The following is a 20,000-nucleotide window of genomic DNA, read 5'->3' as shown; positions in this document are numbered from 1 at the left end:
GCTTAGTGTTAGGGTTGGGGGGGGGGTAATCGTGGAAATAGAGTGTCTCCCGTTGCTTTTTCTTCTTCTTTTTTTGTTTTTTTGTGACGTGTTATCTCATCATGCATGCGATTCGATTCTGGGGAGTTATAAATAGAGCTTCATGCACTGTCCTCACAATCCTCATTTGAACCGCTAGAGCGCCGGCATCATCATATCCGTCCATAAGCTCAAGCTCACAAAACATCACACATGCTGGTGTGAGGATAAAAATTAGTCCAAATACAGAACCCACTCCTGGGTGCGTTTAAATGTGTATAAGCTTGGCACTCGAACCCCAGCGTGAATATACTGAGAGCGAACAGCCCGAAGTGCGACATTGTAAATCGGCTATTGTGTGTAGAGGGGAAAAAAGGAGACGACCTATCGTACGGTACTTTGCACGAATGCAAAGAAACATGGCGTCTCACGTGGGGACCCAAACTAGTGTGAAAACAGCCCATCTCCAAGCTCCAACGTTGCGACGCGAACAAAACACAGGAAACAAGAAATATACTTGCGACCCATAAATAATGTGTCAGTGACCCAACAAACGGGTCCCGGCCCGGTGTTTAGGAACCGGTGTCTTATGGAGCAACAGCTGCCAGGGTCAGCGTTTCAAGAGACAAAAGTATACAGATAAGAAGTAGACAAAGAAAAGAACAGAGTGTACGGTCTACAAACCCCCGGAAACATGAGCCACACATGGATGTCTGTCGCTGTCCTTAAATGCACCCATAGGAGCGTGCATGTGACACACATGTCCTGCACATGCATACTGTATATGCACACTATAGACAACAGGCAAGCTTACAGTATACATGCATGCACATGCACGCACGCATGCACGCACGCACGCACGCACGCACGCACACTAAACGGCAGTATCGCCCTAAATTGGGATGGGGTTCATCTCGGTTCACTAACACGCACACGCACACGCACACACACACAGACACACACACACACACACACGCACACACACACACACACACACACACTCTCTCTCTCTCTCCATTGTGCGACGGCCAGAGCGAAAGAGAGAAATTGTTTTGCGGCTTTCTCACCTAAAACAAAATGCATTGTTCTCACGCGTCTGCAGTGCGGCTCCACTGGGCCCCGCGGGTTGGGTAGCATGTGTATAATTAACATCAAGAACAGTGAGGTGTGGTGAATAAACACATACAAATTCTACAACGCTGCTGGCTCACCTCCCAGGTTCAGTTACACGAGACCACAGCCTTCAAAAACAGTGCTACGTGCGTGCAACTAAAATCCTCATGTCGCATCGCGATGCATTGTGAGCTACGGATGGGATGGTATGAAAATGACACGTCACGAATGATTATTGTTGCAAAACAATTGCGAAATGTTAACCCCCTTGAACTCCCATCATCCCTATAGTCTGGGGGGAAGCGTGTGCATGTGAGGAGCGTGTGCATGTGAGGGGCGTGTGCATGTGAGGGGCGTGTGCATGTGAGGGGCGTGTGCATGTGAGGGGCGTGTGCATGTGAGGGGCGTGTGCATGTGAGGGGCGTGTGCATGTGAGGGGCGAGGTCATGAAGGTGGCGTGACCTCAGAGAGCAGCCACTTTATGATGACTACAGCATTCACACACAACTAAGTGCTTTATGATGACTGCAGGCGGCGGTGGCGGTGGCTCAGGGGTAGAGTGGCTGGACGGTAACTGCAAGGTTGCCAGTTCGAACCCGGGCTCCCCCAGAGTTAGTGTCAAAGTGTCCTTGAGCAAGACACTGAACCCCTAATTGCTCCTGATGTGCAGGTTGGTGCCTTGCATGGTTTCCACCGCCATCAGTGTATGAATGTGGGTGTGAACGGGTGAATGTAATGCACAATCATTATGTAAAGCGCTTTGGATAAAGGCGCTATATAAATGCACCATATACCATTTACTACATGCAGCATTCACACACAACTACAGTCCTACAGGGTTTTTTCAACCAAGGTTCATGTTTTAGGTTGTTATTCGAGAAAAGTAGGTTAGGTTGTTATTAGAGAAAAGTAAAATTATTTTTCGTTTGCTGCTTTCTTTCGTTTTAGCGATTTTACCTGTCCATTTAAACTCTAGAAGGGCCAGCCCCAAAGTTGTTAGTGCAGCCGCGCCCGGCAGCCCGCGAAAACTAGAGTTCTCAACAGGCCCGAACACATTCGAACATGGGGCTAAATATGTATTTTTTAACGAAATTGTGAGGTGACAAACTGACATATTGAGCCTACGACACACAGTGGCATCCCCCTAGTATCCTTAGTATGGAATGCCCCCGCCCCCTGTCAAAAACAGGTATCAGTCAAAAGGGAGACATCAAATAGGAAGGATGGATGGGGAAGGATCAACATATGGAATGTCAGAACAGGTCAGCTCCATATATGGAGATCTAAGGGTTTGAGGTCAGAATGATGTAGAGTTTATGAACAATATTGAAAATGTTAATGACTTTAAAAATATATATTCAAAGAATTTCCTAGAAGTTTTGTCATTGGTCCAAACAGTACAGCCCCTATAGATGTTTCCCAGAGACCTTTTTGGGGGGAGCGTTTAACTGCATGCTGCATGGCATTGCTGCATGGCTGTCTGAATATTACAAAAATAATAATATATGTAATTAAAATGTTGATATGTTACTCATAGCTACTTTAAAAAAATATGTAATTGAGTAAAAATACTGTACAAGAGTATTTGCATCGAAATATAGTAAAAGTACCACAAGTGAAAGTAGTCACATTTTTTGTTTTATAAAAATAAAAGATCTGCTACTGTAGATCCTGTAGATCTTGCAGCTTCTATGATCGGCTGTTTTTGAACCAAAGCTGTCAAATAATGAAGTACAGTAAGCCTTACTGGCTTTTTACGGTAAGGGGTAAAAAGCAAGTATACAAGGACAAATATGGTAGCCTATTAAGTACTTTAAGTACTTGAGTAGGCCGACTAGTTCACTGAGGACACCCATGGAGTTCACAGCTGGCGAGCCGTAACGCTATTGGCTGACTTGAGTTGACTGGTAGTGGTGGCTCGCTTTGGAGTCTGAACGGAACTGAGCGCCTTTGATCGCCCTCGCTAGAACGGCAGAGAGAGAGAGCGAGAGAGAGAGTCAGACAAGTGGAAGCTTGTTTCCTTTCAAGACCGCTTTGAATCCCGATATTTTATTGTTTCCCATTTGGCAGGGGTGTGCGGCGTGTGTGTGTGGCGTGTGTGTGTGTGTGTGTGTGTGTGTGTGTGTGTGTGTGTGTGTGCGCGTGTGTGTGTGGCCTGCGCCTCGCTCACTGACATACTAATAGCAGATTTTTATCTGCCGCAGATGTGTGCTCTTAAAACACACATTTTACATGCAGCAAAACTTAAATATAACTAAATATCGAAAATGTTTTATAAAATATTTTTGAAAACGTTTTTAAAACGGGGGTCAAATCAATTTGGGCGTTCTTGACATGACACAGCACACATTTACTGTAAAAAAGCAACAACACATAAACAGTTTAACCCAATCCCTTTTGGTGTTTTAAGCATTATGTTACACTTTATATAGCTGTTGAAAAATAGAAGATTTACAAGATCATATACTGTAGCTTGTAGATCCGCTATTTTTGAGAAATCGTGAAAATGTGGAGCAAATCTTTGAATATACTAATGGGGGTCCACGGCCAAATACAGATCATTCTGGGGGTCCTTGGCATGAAAAAGGTTGAGCACCACTGATTTAGAAACACATAGGTTTAACTGTTCGAAGCCCATCTTTTGAACCGGCCTCAGGTCTAAATCGGTAAAAATGGACATAGCATATAAGGTTTCCGGCCGACAGGCATGCATGCAGTGACCAGATAGTGGGGCCTGGCCTCTCACTTCAATGGAGTTCCACAGGGCTCCTCAGCAGAGCCCTGCTGAGTCATGGTGTGATGTGTGTCCCTCCCTGTAATTTGCTCCACTTGCCGGCCCTCACGGAGCTATACCGGCCCCCCGAGCACCCCCCCCCCCCCCCACACCACAATACATGAAACGCTAGGACCACAGCTGTTCTAGAGGATGGGGGATCACTCCCAGATGGCCGTGTGTGTGTGCGTGTGTGCGTGTGTGTGTGTGTGTGTGTGTGCGTGTGTGTGTGTGTGTGTGTGTGTGTGTTTGTGTGTGCGTGTGTGCGTGTGTGTGCGCGTGTGTGTGTGTGTGTACGCATGTGCATGGGCATGGGTTCACATTCTGGCACATTAAACTCACATTAAGAGTCAAGTATAAAAGAAACCTGCTACATGGGGTCGAACACCAGTTGACGTTTGGTAATGATGACGCACGCACGCACGCACGCACCGTCCGTGCATAATCCATTATCTATCTATAATTCTCATCCATCTATTATAGGAGTTCTTTTAGTTTTGAATACTTTCTGTTTTCCAATTCATGTATTTGATATTGCTGTATTTAATGTATATCGTTGATTGTTGAGGACATTGAAAATGAGGGCCCGCCCCAATTGTACTCAGAGCTTAAATAAAGGTTATGATGATGATGATGATGAGAGTGATTATTTTAGCATCTTATTTGTATTAAACTGTGCTCTTCTGTGCTTTTTAGTTTCGCAAACTGTTAATAAAGTATTAAATCAATCAACCGTTTGATTGTACTCAATTACCATGTGTTGTTCTTGCTTACTGTATACAACGCTCTGGATTAAGAGCGTCTGCTAAATGCCTAAATTGTAAATCAATAAAATCAATCAATCAATCAATCAATCAATCGATTGATTGATGCTAAAGCTGTATAGTCGAAATCTGGTCACCTTTTCAGAATGCAGGATGTGATCTAAAGTGACTGGAATCCCACCCACACAACATGTCCGCTGTGTGACAGCAGTCACAGCAGTGCACAACTAAACTAAACTAAATCAGGGTTCAACTCTAACCCCACCAGAGCTGAACGCTGAACCTAAACTCTATACATGTCTAAAGTAATAATCCTATATCCCCAACCGCTCTACATCTAATCTAATCTAATCCTAACCCTGAAACTAACTCATTTATATTTGTAGCCTAGCTTTAAACACCTGCTCTAACCATAAAACCACCATTTTACTAGGGAGGATCAGGACAATTGTCCTCACAATGTCTATTTTCTACTATACTTGCGGAGACATTTGGCCCCCAAGTATAGTAATAATACACACACACACACACGCACACGCACGCGCGCGCGTGCACTCCCCCGTATATTTCCTCACTATACAGTTCAAGCGGTGAACTTTCACCTCATTGCTTAGTTGCTAAGCTGCCACTTTTCTCTGAAAGTCAGAGGTGTTGTAATCCCCTCCACCTCCCCACCAACTCCTTCATCCTCTCATAATCATGAGGTGTTATGCCTTTCACAGCCCGCGACCTTTGACCTCGGCGTACTATTGAGTCCATAGTCCGGGGCCGCATCACCACCTCCACGGCCCGCCTGCTCTTTTAGAGTGACACCGCTCTCATTGGCCGCATTAGCGCTAAAGGGACACGTGAGGCGCGAACTCTCACCCAGAGAGACGGAGAGATGCTGCAATGCTCGCACGCACGCACAAATACACACACCTTTTAGTCACACATGCACGCACGCACAAATACACACACCTTTCAGTCGCACACGCACACACACACACACACACACACACACACACACACACACACACACACACACTCTCAGGTCCAGGCACTAAAAACATTCATAATAGTAAAGATGTACGCTGGGCAAGACCTACACTGTATTGTAGACGTTATCACAGGGCTTTAAACCCTCACACACCTATTTCATACACTAGCTTTAATTTTAAACCCTCACATACCTATTTCATACACTAGCTTTAATTTTAAACCCTCACATACCTATTTAATACACTAGCTTTAATTTTAAACCCTCACATATACCTATTTCATACACTAGCTTTAATTTTAAACCCTCACATACCTATTTCGGGCAAAGTTTGTCAAACCGTATGAGTTAACATTATTATGACTAAGGACTTTGTTCCTTATATACACCACATTGACGGAAAATGAGCTTCTACGGTGAACCCCACCCCCACGAACATGTTCGTATCTGGCTGATAACATCCCATATAGCTGGGGGGGGGTACAAATATATACATATACCTAGCAGAGGAAGAATGAAACAAATTGAAACGAGACGGACTGACAGACGGACGGACGGACAGACAGACAGACAGACAGACAGACAGACAGACAGACAGACAGACAGACAGACAGACAGACAGACAGACAGACAGACAGACAGACAGACAGACAGACAGACAGACAGACAGACAGACAGACAGACAGACAGACAGACAGACAGACAGACAGACAGACAGAGATCAGATGGCAGGACATCGGCGGTGGTCAGATTTACGGACTGACACCATGGAACAGATGGCGTCCATCCGTCTCCCAGCAGCTCCATACGCACGCTTTAACCCCGTCAATCTCCGCAGCGTCCCGACACTTCCTTCCGCATTAGCCGAGCGGACCAAGCCCCCCCCCCCCCCCTCTCTCTCTCTAAAGGATATCCTCTATGGTTTGACATGCATAATTTAACAGGCGGATGGACCCTGATTGCATCGGCGGTAATCAATAGTCCCTTTTCGGCCGGTGCACTGAGCTGGCATGACGCAGCACATATATAGGGCCACTGAGTCAGCAAACGATACATTTTTACTTGTCCCCGTTGTTTTGGGACAAGGGGGGAGGGGAAGGATAACTTGAGTGAAAATAATTAATGAAAGACAGACTATAGTGAGTTTTGTCTGCAGTGCATGTGTGTGTGTGTGAGTCTGAGCGACATTGGGGAGGATTGCAAAATACTCTTCTATCTCAGCTATCATAGGCCCGGCGGTTCTTAAAGTGGGGTCCGTGGAATTCCAGGGGTCCTCGAGGAAGCAATTTCACAACACAAGTCTTAGCATGGAGATCCCTGCCGCAAAATGTTTTCACATGGGTGTGAAATACCAAATACAAGATACTACATTTTGGAGGTCCTTGACATGAAAAGGTTTGAGAACCACAGCATGCAGTCTATCTGTCACTTTCAATCAATCATCTTTTTCCCCACTTTATGTTAATTTATATACTCACGCAGAGGCCATTTTGCTCTCATGTCATATTTGTGGGGGCGCGGCAGGCAAACAGCACACACACCAAGGCCCGTCCCCGCTCGATCATGATTGGCGGAAGGCCCCTCTCTATCCTGATCTGGGGCCACCATACCCCAAAACGTAACATAAGGTTTTTTGACCCCCAGGGTATAACTGGGGACAGGGAGGAACTCCTTATAGCACTCTATAGTAGGGAGGATTATCACAACAGTGATATTGAGTGATATTTGAATTAAGTGATATTTGAATTACTGAATCACTGAATATACCTTTAACATAAATCTTCTCTTCTGGGGGCCCATGGCACAAACAGCAGTTCAACAACAAGCAAAGACTATAAGGCCCAAACCGCACCGCAACAAAACAGTTTTAAGGACACATTATGTCACACCAATGCAACTCCTTGCAACTGCCATTGGGGATAATGGTTTCATGCAAATACGTACATGCAACTATGCAGGTGTGTGTGAGGTGCACATGTTTGATTGGTCTATGCAACTGCACGTGTCTTTGCAGCTGTCTTCGTCTGTCCTAGTCTTGGTGGCTATGATTCATCTGTGTGCGTGTGCGCGTGCGAGAGAGAGAGAGAGAGAGAGAGAGAGAGAGAGAGAGAGAGAGAGAGAGAGTAATGTAGGGGTGTCGAGGGCACCAGGTTTGTATCTGACTGCTGTGAACGGCTAGCACTGCGGGCACACGCACACACGCACGCACACACACACACACACATGCTACTGTGCGGGGAGACGGAACACACACTACTGTACATGATGTCAACTCGCTCTGTTTTCACCACAGATATAAACAAACAGGCTTCATCTCTCTCTCTCTCTCTGCATCCTCCAAAGTAACTTACTGTAGTATTACTCAAGTAAATCCTGTCTGTCTGTCAATAGAAAAGGTCAAAGGTCACGGTAATTTAGACCAAAGTGAGGGGTCATGATTGGTGGTTTTGTGTGTGTGTGTGTGTGTGTGTGTGCGTGCGTGCGTGCGTGTGCGTCGTGTGGGGGGGGCGGGGGAGAGGGGGGGGGGGGGTAATTGTCATAATGACTCAAATTGTGGAGGTGAGGTGATTGGGGCGAGTGTGTCTGAGGATAGGCGTGACAGTACATTCTGTGGTCTCTTGGATTGATAAAGTGAAGACATTCATCCGTCGACACTCGACAGAGTGAGTCAGAGCTCCTCCGAGCCAATGGGATGCAAGCGGAGGGCGGCGCCGTGGCTTTGTGTTGTGGTCCAAACAGTCCTACTGAAGAATGCAGACGGAGGAATAGGAATATCACTGCAGGAACACAGCGTTAACCCGTTGGCCGCCAGAATGACTGGAATACCAGTGGTGGGAAAAGTACTCAAATGTTTCACCTACTTTATATACTATACTAAACATCCGGAATTGTAAATGACCTTGAGTAAAAGTGCTAAAGTATTGAAATGACCTTGAGTAAAAGTGCTAAAGTATTGTGCAGTACTAATGTCCCATTTACGTCCCACATAGCAGATCTACAATCTCACAATGCGTCACATCGCAACGCACTGTAGATTTTCAAATGGCTGAAATGTACTAGGGCGTGTTTAAATGTATGCTTTGCAATAATAATCAAAGTAACTATAGTAACTAAAGTTTTCAAATAAATGTAGTGGAGTATAAGTACCGGGATTTGCATTGAAAACTGGAAATACTCAAGTAATACCGCTCATTTTCAACATTGAAGTATGTCATTAGTATAGGCTAATGTATTAGAGATGTTGTGTGGAAATAACATTTAAAAAGTCCCCCCCTTCTGTTTAGCTTAGAAGTCTAGAATGTGCAGGGGTCATGTGATCAGTGACATCACAAAGGTCAAGGTGCACTTTGCAAGCCAAAGAGTACATCTTTGTGATGTGATGTGATCACAGGACACCACATTCTAGACCTCCAGTTCTAGGCTAACCTGAATGGGGGGAACTTTTTTTATTACTTCCAACACAACATCTCTAAGGTTAAGGTATATTAACTAGAATTCATTTGATTCATTTGGGTTTGGGCTTTCTGACGGAGCTGTAGTGTACTGTACTGCTTCTGCCAGTGCTGCTGCTGCCTCGCTCGAGTCGCTCTATGGAGCAGTGAGTAGGCATGGCGCAGCCTTAGAAGGGCGCAGCGAATTCACGACATGGTGGTTCAAACCGTGTGGTTCAAACCGGATGTGGCGCTATATAGACACGTCAATATGATTGGTTGTGTTTGCACGCCCACACGGTGATAGACAGACGGTCCATCCAATCATCTACCAAGTATCTTGAAAAAAAGGAACAGCCCTGTCATCGAATTTGCTCCCGAGATCCCAGATCCCAATAAGCTGTGAAACAAATTTGTGTAGCAAGCTTCTTGGATCTGGCAGCGTCAGGTTAGGATAATGTGCTTGTGTACCCCCTGTCTATTAGGGTAGCAGGATGACATATAGTTCAATGTTGAAAATTAGTGGTATATTTAAATTACAGGCCTTGCTTTTTTGTGAGTAATACCTTCAGGTTCAAAGGTTCAACATTGTTAAAAAATGTCCAGGGTCCAGAGATGTAGAGATTTTGAAGTTGTGTGAATTTCTGCCTCTGTGGGGGGGTATTTATATGCAAATATCATGACCAATATGGCATTGTAAGACTAAACAATGAGACCCAATGATTAATAATACATTAAATTAAAAAAATAAATTATTTAAACTCTGTTTTTGATTCAATATAAATGTTGCCCTACAGGTTACTGTAGGGCACTGTACTTTGTACTTTGTTACTTTACATCACTGTGTAATGCCAGTCACTGCCATAATGTACAGGACCTGTGCCTGCCTCATTCAAGGAGCAAAAACACCCTGGGTCTTCAAGCCGGTCCACCTTCTGGAATGAGCAATCAACAGTAATCAACCAGCTGTGGACGCACACACGCACGCACGCACGCACGTTAAGTCTCTAGCCATCATGGGGACTGCACTTTAATCGATGTCAATCACAAAACTAATTAGCTTCGCCTTAACGCACCACCACCTAACCTCCCCACCCCCCACCCCATCTATGAACACTGGTGAGTCTTGACCATATATTTTATGTCCTGTATGCATTTTATGGAAAGTATAACACATCATAAACTTTCATTCTACCACTTATGTCATGTAAAGTGCACATACATGACATAAGTGCTAATAGTGAATATAGTGGCTGAAAACACGTAGTTTTACCACACCACACAGAAGGAGTACACTGGAAATATTTTGTGCCAGAGATCCTCATCACGCTAGATTTGTTTTCGTTTCAAAGTTTCAAAGAATATTCCAAATGTTTATTATGATTACATATAAACTAATTTGGGAGGGGGGGGGGGACCCATGGTTGTCCCCACCATGGGACCACTGTGTCTGATGGTCAAAAACAGGCCCATGCTTTCATCGCCAACCGATTAGATTGCGCCAACAAGTTCTGAGAAGATATGTATGTGTAGAGAGGGGAAAACAGGAGGGTGGCCTAGTATTGAGCCCTGAGTTTTAAGAGGTTAAATATAGTTTATCTCCTGAATACATCTCCTGCCTGTTTACTGCCGATATAAACCAATCAGACCTCTCAGAGCCTCAGACACTGGTCTCCAAACAGTACATAGAGTTGATTTAACCACGTCAACTCCAGGATCCACATTCTGGGGGGAACATTCAGTTCACAGGAAAGTCTAGATAGTTCAAGTAGTTACAACAGTGGGTCCCAAACCTTTTCATGTCAAGGACCCCCAAATCGACACTCGGCACTTTGGTTCGACCTCGGTCATTATAAATGTTCTATACAAATAACGTTTGATTTGATTTGATTCACACACACACACACACACACACACACACACACACACACACAACACACACACACACACACACACACACACACACACACACACACACACACACACACGTTATGATTTATACTTTGTCTCGCGTCCGAGTTACCGATCCACAAACTCACAATGCGTTGTGAGCTTTTAGATCGGCTATTTGGGGTATTTTTATATAAGCTAGAGGCAAAAAATGGCCAAAGAAAAGATGTTAGCATGTTATGTAGACAGCACTATAATTGCATTGTATGTAGTCATAGCACGTCATAGTACATATGTATAGCATAGTATAGTATATATGTATAGTTTCATTATATAGATATTCCACTGTTACTTTCTTAGCTTACGCATGTTTCAAAATGCTTTTTATGTGATGTATTACCATGCTTTTTTGTTCTTGCTTAATGTAAATCGCTCTGGATTAAGAGCGTCTGTTAAATGCCTAAATTGTAAATTGTATAAACGAAAAGCAATATGCATCATGCAACACATGGGCATGACTGCGTGTATGCACTGTATCCTCTCACAATGTACGCTCCCCCCCCGGAGCTTAGTGTTGCAGAGAGCTTATAATTGCGTCTGCCCTGCCCAGGAGTTCAGGCAAGTTGAGGCAAGACGAGCGAGCACAGTGTGTGCACGCTGATGCAAGCAGTTCCTTCAACATGCTGCATGCAGCTCGCATGCAGCCACACACAATGTCCACATGGGAAGATTGCAGCCTCTGATGCAACGTGCATGTTGTGTCTCTCCAGCTCCATCTCTCCTGAGATGTTAATGCATGTGTGTGCGTGTGCGTGTGTGTGTGTGCGTGCACGTGTGCATTTATTGAAAAATTTATTGAAAAGATTTCCAGCACAGGATGAAATCCTCTACGCCAGACTCACAACAGACATAAATACATATTTAAAATTCACAAGTACATACATACATAAATACTTTCGTATTCCTTTTTTTTTTTCTTTTTTCTTTTTTACACTTTAAAAACAACCAAGTTCATGTGGACCCGCCCTCTTTGGGTTTTTTTTTTTATATCTTAGTTATACATAATACTCTTTCAAGTCCTGTATTTACTATTTACCAGTCTATGACCTTACAAGCCAGCCCTATAGTTATACAAAAAACCTTTTGTTGACCAAAATTTGTCAAGTCTATTCTTAAAAGTATTGACTGAAGGAGCCTGGACCACTTCCTCCGGAAGTGTATTCCATGCTCTGACAGCTCTAAGTGTAAAGAAATTCTTTCTCTTTTCTGAGTGACAATTTAGTGGTAAGAGTTTAAGAGAATTCCCTCTCAACTCATACCTGCTGTCCCAAAAATGGACAACAGGCTCGGCTGTAAAGTCATATATCTGGTGAACAAGTTTATAGACCTCGATCATATCTCCTCTATGCCTCCTGTACACTAACGTTGGTAACTGTAAGTGTCTTAACCTTTCTTCATATGACCTTTCTTTCAACCCTGGTATTAGTTTAGTAGCCCTTCTCTGAACCTTCTCTATTTTCTCTATGTATTTGATTTTGTAGGGGCACCAGACTGAGCTTGCAAATTCAAGATGTGATCTCACCAAGGATTTATATAACGGAATAAATAGTTCTTTTCGTAAATTTAAAAAGGTTCTTCTTATTATCGCCAACATGGAATTTGCCTTTTTTACTTTTTCAGAGATGTGTATTTCAAATTCTAGTGAACTATCAACCACCACCCCTATATCCTTTTCTTCCTCTACTTGATGAATCACTAGATCTCCAACTGTATAATTAGCCAAGTTGTCAGTTCTTCTCCCAATGTGCAACTGTTTGCATTTATCTGGATTTAATTTCAGTAGCCACCTGTCACACCAATTGCTGGTACTTTGGAGGTCTGCTTGGAGTTGTGCTGTGTCTGTGTCATTAACTATAGTTCTAAATATTTTTGTGTCGTCCGCAAAAACGTGCAGTGTGCAGTGTAGTGTAGCGTACGCGTTGTAGACATGTGATTAAGACTTAGAAGTTCTATGGCTTGACATAATGGCAGCACCAAACTGCCTTATCATCATTATCTTGTGAATTCATGTAAACATTGCAGGCACACGTGCAAAAAGCTACCCGTGGAAAGTAAACCCATTCTTTCTGTGTGTATCTCGGTAATAACAAGATAGAGCTGCCTTGAACAGCATTGTGTGTGTGGTGGTAAGTGGGGACTCCTGCCGTGTCTACAGAAAGACTTGACCTATAGCTTTGATTGGCGACGGTGGAACTACGGTAACAAACTGTACAAGCGATTACAACCCATTATCGTGGAGAAAGTGCTGGCGGAGAAAGGTCAAGGTTGTTGTTCATGCATGCCCCACAATATGAACGGACATTCATTTCTTTAGATCAGGGGTTCTCAAAGTGGGTGCTGATGACGCAACGCAAGTCCAGGGGTGCCGCAGAATAGAGTGGCATACAATGAGTGGCCAATCGATTGGCAAAGTAGGTGGCACAGTGAGTTTAACGTCGTTTATTGCAATCAGACTATTTTCGGGGTCAGGGCCAGAAAGTAGGTTTTTTTGCCACTCAGTAGGCAACATATAGCCTATATACTGTATACAGTATGGCTACATCTGCTAATTTCATTTAATTATTTATTGCCTTCAAAGACATGCCAGAAATAGGGACACCTGGTTGAACGTGATTAGTGAAGTATACTGCTCAGTCGTCAGAATAAAAAGAATACATCATCGCGGCTACTGTTATTGCCATGTCTATATTGCATTGTGCATTAGCGCATTGTAAACACTTTAAATATGAATACGGTGTACATTACATACATACATTATACATGATTTTCCATCTTCCATGGCACTAACTGAAATAGCTACATGCAGAATAGTGCGATCGGTAATTACATTCCAAATACAGGATATTAATAGTCGGCGCCATGCCCCATACCAATTCCACAAACACCTCACAATAACATGTTTAATATACGTTTGTTTCAATCTCAGCTCGATATCCCTGCACCATGTTGCCACGGTGGAAACCTTGTATGTCCAAAGCGGTTACTTTTCAGGAAATGGAGAAAAAAAAAGAACCTGTGTTCCATTGGATCCAATGTGGTTATTGGATCTGCGCTATGAGCTTGTATAGATCTACTATTTTTGAGAAAATCTAGGACATTATTTTGTGCAAATCTTTGATTCTATGGGGGTCCCTGGGACAAAATACTTTGAGATGGGGGGGGGGGGGGGTCCGCGGCCAAAATAGGCTACATTTTGGGGGGTCCTTGACATGAAAAGGTTTTGAGCACCTGCACGGATATATTAACAAATACATTTTTCAGAAAACTGTTTAGGATTTATAGGAGACATTTTGTAGAATCGGCCTAAAGTCTTAACTTTCATGTAATGATGTAAATAATACGTATATTTGCTACTTCTGTGTGAGATTTTTTTTTAAATTAAAGTTGAATGAGATACAAGGTTTATGCCCATGCCCATACGTGTACATTTCAATAAAATAATCATTATACAGCGAAACAAGCCAGTGAAGACCCACATTTACGGTGCACATGCAACACACGGACCTCGATTCCAACTCATGCGACATTAGACCAATAAAGGCACGGTGAGGCTCTCGGCGTGTATATATATATGATCACTGTGATGGAACGCGTGCACTCAAAACGGTCGCAGGATATTAGCATCCCCACGCTATTACAAGGTATTAATAGGCTACACGGCGACGGTCATGCGGCGCCCCTGGGCCCCGTGAAACTATTAACCAAGGTGTCACGCTGATGATGACTACTGTGCCCATAGGGGGACACGGCATCTGTAAAGATGTGTGTGTGTGTGTGTGTGTGTGTGTGTGGGTGGGTGCGCCTGTGTGTGACGTGTGTGACTGTGTGCGTGTGTGTGAGGGTGGATGATAAACACACATTGTCACCCCCCCCCCCCCCACACACACACACACACACACACACACTTACACTCACACACGCTCGCAAAGGCCCCCACGCATGCATGCATGCACGCAAGTGGGAAGTGGGAACACACAGAGAGCCCTGCATGTTTCCAGCTCATTAGTGAGCCGCTCACAGATGGCACATGCTGCTGGTTCTCAAAGTGGGGTAGCCCTCAGGAGGACTCCTTGAGGGGGAAGGGGTCCTAGTGCAGGGTCCCCCAATGCAGCAAAATGACTTCAGTCAGTATAACTCACCAATAGGCTTAACCAATATTTATTATAGAATCAGTGGTGCATTATAATATATTATCTTGGCATTCGGCTCTGCTGCAATTTTCTCCCTGCTCGGCACAATTAAACGCCATCGTTAAACATAAAGAGCAGGGAGATAGATATACAATAACAACCCCCCCCTCCATGGGGAACAGAAATAACAGAGCCTACCGGTGGCGCTGGGGTGGTGGTGGGAGCAAACATAATGCATATAACAACAACCAGGAACCATATGCAGAAGGAAGGCAGGAAGAATGCATGCAGTCTAGGTGAGCTTAAATACCGCGCCCAATTGGTCAGCTGACTGCCACATCAGCCAATGAAGACACGTGGGTCTTACAAACACTGTATACACCCCCATAGTAATGCAGCTTATTAACCCCTCGAATACATTTATGTCCCTTGAGCATATAGCTGGAGTATATCTGACTGAACTAACTCCGCAAGCTATACGTATCATCTACTGACAGCATCAAAATCAGTTTAACCACTTTAACCCTATATATGTCATTTGAAAACAGCCGATCCACGAGCTATATAGCAACGAGTGGTGAGCTTGTAGATCTGCTGTTTTCGAAACGTATTGAAAAATCCCGACGTACGTACGTGGCCCAAGCACATGGTTTGATTTCCCCTGTGTGTGTGTGCGAGGCCTGCAGCATATAAGCGCATGTCCCACCAAGCTCCCGCGGATATCTATACCGCCTGCAACCGCGCCACCCACCCCCACCCATTAAGGCACGCGCAGATTCGTTTTTAAATACTTAACCCCTATCTATATACAGGAGATCATGACTATAAATTACCCTTTCGTTTCCTATACTCTTCCCCCCCCCCCCCCCCCCACAAGAGGATATCCCTAAATAATGTTATAATAACGATGTAGAATCGGATCAGCAATCAAAGATATTCCAAAGAAGATATTAAGAAGTGTGAACTATACGTGTGCTTGTATAGATACTAGGGAGATATAGCTTTTTTTCCCTCTACTGCTGTTCATTTCTTGGAAGGCTTGTTCCTATAGAAGAAGATGGGGGCTGGGTGGGGAGTGGGTGGGGGGACGGACGACTGTAACGTCTGGACAGAGCGAGAAAGGAGACATCAGAGAGAGAGAGAGAGAGGAAGACGGGGGAAGGATTGCGGAGATGGGGGGAGGGGGGAGATGGGGGTCTCTGGGAAGGGGAGGGGAGGGGAGGGGAGGGGAGGGGAGGGGAGGGGAGGGGAGGGGAGGGGAAGGGAAGGGTAGGGAAGGCTAAATGTCTTCACCCGGCTAATATCCGTATAGCAAGCAGCTGCGTGGCCCGGCCTCTCGTTTCTGTCACGGACCTCTGAGCCCTGCGCGTGCCGTAAAGTTGATGTAGAGCTACTTAGAGGGAATGCTCTGTGTGTGTGTGTGTGTGTGTGTAGTCGTATCTGTTGTGTTTGCACTGTATACAGTAGGGAATCTGGCAATCGTTCATAATACTGTGTATGTGCGGGAGTAACACAGCTGTGTGTGTGTGTGTGTGTGTGGACATAAATCGAGATAGTGTGCGTGCCCGTTTCCAGAAGTCTGTCTGTCTGTCTGTCTGTCTGTCCTTCTCCATTATATTCAGAGATGAGGTTGAGGCCTACTTAGTGTACATACTAAGCCTCTCTATTGAAAATGAAAAATTCAATTAAACCGCAATTCTCCTCTTGAGTGCCCCTCAATCGTCTCGCTTGTCTGATTGACCCACATCTCTCCCTATACGACAACAACATCCATCCCTCCATCCCTCCATCCCTCCATCCCTCCATTCCTCCATCCATCCCATCCCTCCATCCAGCCCTCCATCCCTCCATTCCTCCATCCATCCCATCCCTCCATCCAGCCATCCATCCCTCCATTCCTCATCCAGCCATCCATCCCATCCCTCCCTCCCTCCCTCCCTCCCTCCATCCCTCCCTCCATCCATCCACAGCCTGACTGATTACCTTTGTAATTTGTATCTCTTCGTCTGTGCGTCTCCTTTTATTTGCATCTCTCTCTAAACTGTCGGATGTCACAATGCGACGTGCATGTGAGTTTGTATTATCGCCTATAGCTTCCACTAGCAATGTGCAAAGTAACAGTACTTCAGTAAATGTACTTAGTTACTTTCCACCACTGTAGTTCCTATAGGATCGCATTATCAGCACTGTCCCACTGACTGACTGCGTGTGCGCGCACGCACACTCGTGTGTGTGTGTGTGTGTGTGCGTGTGTGTCCACAGAGTTGAACAGCTGTGATGGGGGCCTAATGCAGTATCGATCCCTGTCACCCCCGTCTAGAGTGCACCTGCCCGTGCATGCACGCACGCACGCACGCACGCACGCCGGCTGACGCGTGTGAGCAGCACGTGCAGAAACGTCTGACCATACTGTACTGTACTGTACTGTACTGTACTGTACTGTCCACTGTACGCAGACATGCAGTAATTCTGCTCTCTATACTGCCTGATGGAGGGGAAAGGAACTGGTTGGAATAACGTGTTCCTTACATGCGCTACGTCCAAAACTCCCCCCTGTCAGGTGAATTAAGAAAAGCAGCTTGGACTCAGTCCGTTGCTCTCCCCAGGTTGGCAGAGGGAGTGTAGCGCCCAGGATTACACTAGATAATTGACACTGGGTGAAAAAAAATGGGTTGCAAAAGCGTAGGATAAAAAATTAAATAGCGATGTACAAGCTTGCAGTTGTGAGCTTGCAGATCGGCTATTTAGAAAATATCGAAAGACAAAAGGACATGACAAATGTGGAATATTTTACTAATCTTTTTCCAGGTGGAAATATTTCAAAATTATTTTAGGACGGGGTAATAAAACAATCGCGTACACACACCTATGATGCACAAGCTTTCAGATGGAAAACTTTCAAAAATATTTTCAGATGGAAATATTTCTAAATTATTTTAGGACGGGGTAATAAAACAATGGCGTACACACACCTCACACATGCTTATTGTCGCTGTCGGCCGGCAACCTTGTGTCTCTCCATTATGTTTTTGTTTGTATGGTTTTCCAATTATTAATGCTATTGGTCATGCTTTACGTCCGTTTGTGGGTTCTACAAATATCTAACCAATGAAAAGTATTAACAAGACGCTTGTGAATACAGTGGAAGTACAGTGGAACACTTATCTTTTTTCAAATGTCCTTAAAAGTAACGTGTTGTTCAAGTACGGCCACACACATGCAGGAAGTATTATAATACTGACTAGCACGCACACACGCACGCAGGGGCAGCTGTGAGTACACATACACACAAGCATGCAAACAGCTACTTATATGCACGATTGCACATGTATTATAAGGCATTACCACTGTACGCACCCTACACATTATTTATATTATTTAAACACACACACACACACACACACACGCGCGCGCCCACACACACACACACACACACACACACGTTATACAATTGTTTATATAATATGTAACAACAATTGTAATAACTCCTAAAGGCACCTTACATCATGCAATTGTCACAGTATTCTAGGCCTTTTCTTTTCTCGCTGTACAATTTGTACAACAATTTCTATTGTCATTATTGCTTTTCCCTTTTGGTCGTGAACACGAGCATGCACCCTTGAAACCCAAGCATCGAAACTCAAGTGGAAACCCAATCCTCTTCTGTCATGATGTATACACTATACTGTACATACAGTGAGGATGTGGAGTCTTCCACTCACATGTGTGCATTGTCACACAGACATGTGCTCCCATACTGTACACCGCAATGTCCTCCAGCGCACATGCATTGGTACAGTACATATACGTACTGTATGTACTGTATACCAATGCATGTGCGCTCATATGCATGCACACGTGCACACTATGCATGCATATATATATATACACGAGTATATATGCAGTGTTGTAGGCAGTTCTCCAGACATTGTCTCGTCTCAGGCGGCGCCTGAGACGAGACAAGATGTAACAACGTAGACAAGATGTAACAATAAAGTACAACCGTGAACCTTGATTTTATATAAACGGTGCAGTAAATGGTGCATTTCTATAGTGCCGTGGTGGCGCATCACACGGCACATTCCATTCACACACACACTGTACACTGTACACTGCACACATGCACCGACAGCAGAGGAAACCATGCGAGGCGCCGACCATGGAGCAGTGAGAGAGAGGTTGAAGTGCCTTAAGGGGGAGCTGGGGAGTCAGTGGGAACCTCCCGTTTTGCCAAGCGGCCACTCTGGAGCTACACCGTCGTCACAATCAAACACTATAAACTCACGCAGAGTGTGCATGTGACAGGAGTAGGATATCTTGTCTATGGGTGACATTTGTTCCCAGATCCCACCCCCCCGCAGCATGCACGCACACACACACACACACACACACACACACACTCTCTCTGAATGTGTCAATGAAGCAAAACTCAAAGGCACCGCTTACGACTTATGAATTGTCAATGACTTACATGAGAGGGGGAGAGGTGGTGGAGTTAGTTGCTTTAGCAGACAGTTTGAGGGTCCAATGGAGTTTAGAGGTTTTGTCTGAAGCGCTTTCGACTACTTTTCATTGTTCAATATTTCCGAAGCGACACACAGACGTTAAGGGTGTTCAATAAGCACTGATTTATGCAACAAATAAAAGGTTTCCTCCCGACAGCAACGATATTATGGTTCTGGAGGCGTCACCCCCCCCCCCCCCCCCCCCCCGCCGCCAGGAGCAGAGCAGAATGTTCATCATACACTGTATATTACAGTAATCTAGCTGTCCAGCACTCGACTGTCTGTAATCTCATAATACTCAAGATTCTCGTGCTGGTGGGAAATTCAGCAATAAATT

The sequence above is a fragment of the Protomyctophum bolini genome (assembly GCF_963924005.1).
Source record: "Protomyctophum bolini genome assembly, chromosome: 23".
In the NCBI taxonomy this organism is placed as follows: domain Eukaryota; kingdom Metazoa; phylum Chordata; class Actinopteri; order Myctophiformes; family Myctophidae; genus Protomyctophum; species Protomyctophum bolini.
The sequence above is the reverse complement of the archived record's forward strand: the minus strand, read 5'-3'. Positions refer to the sequence as shown.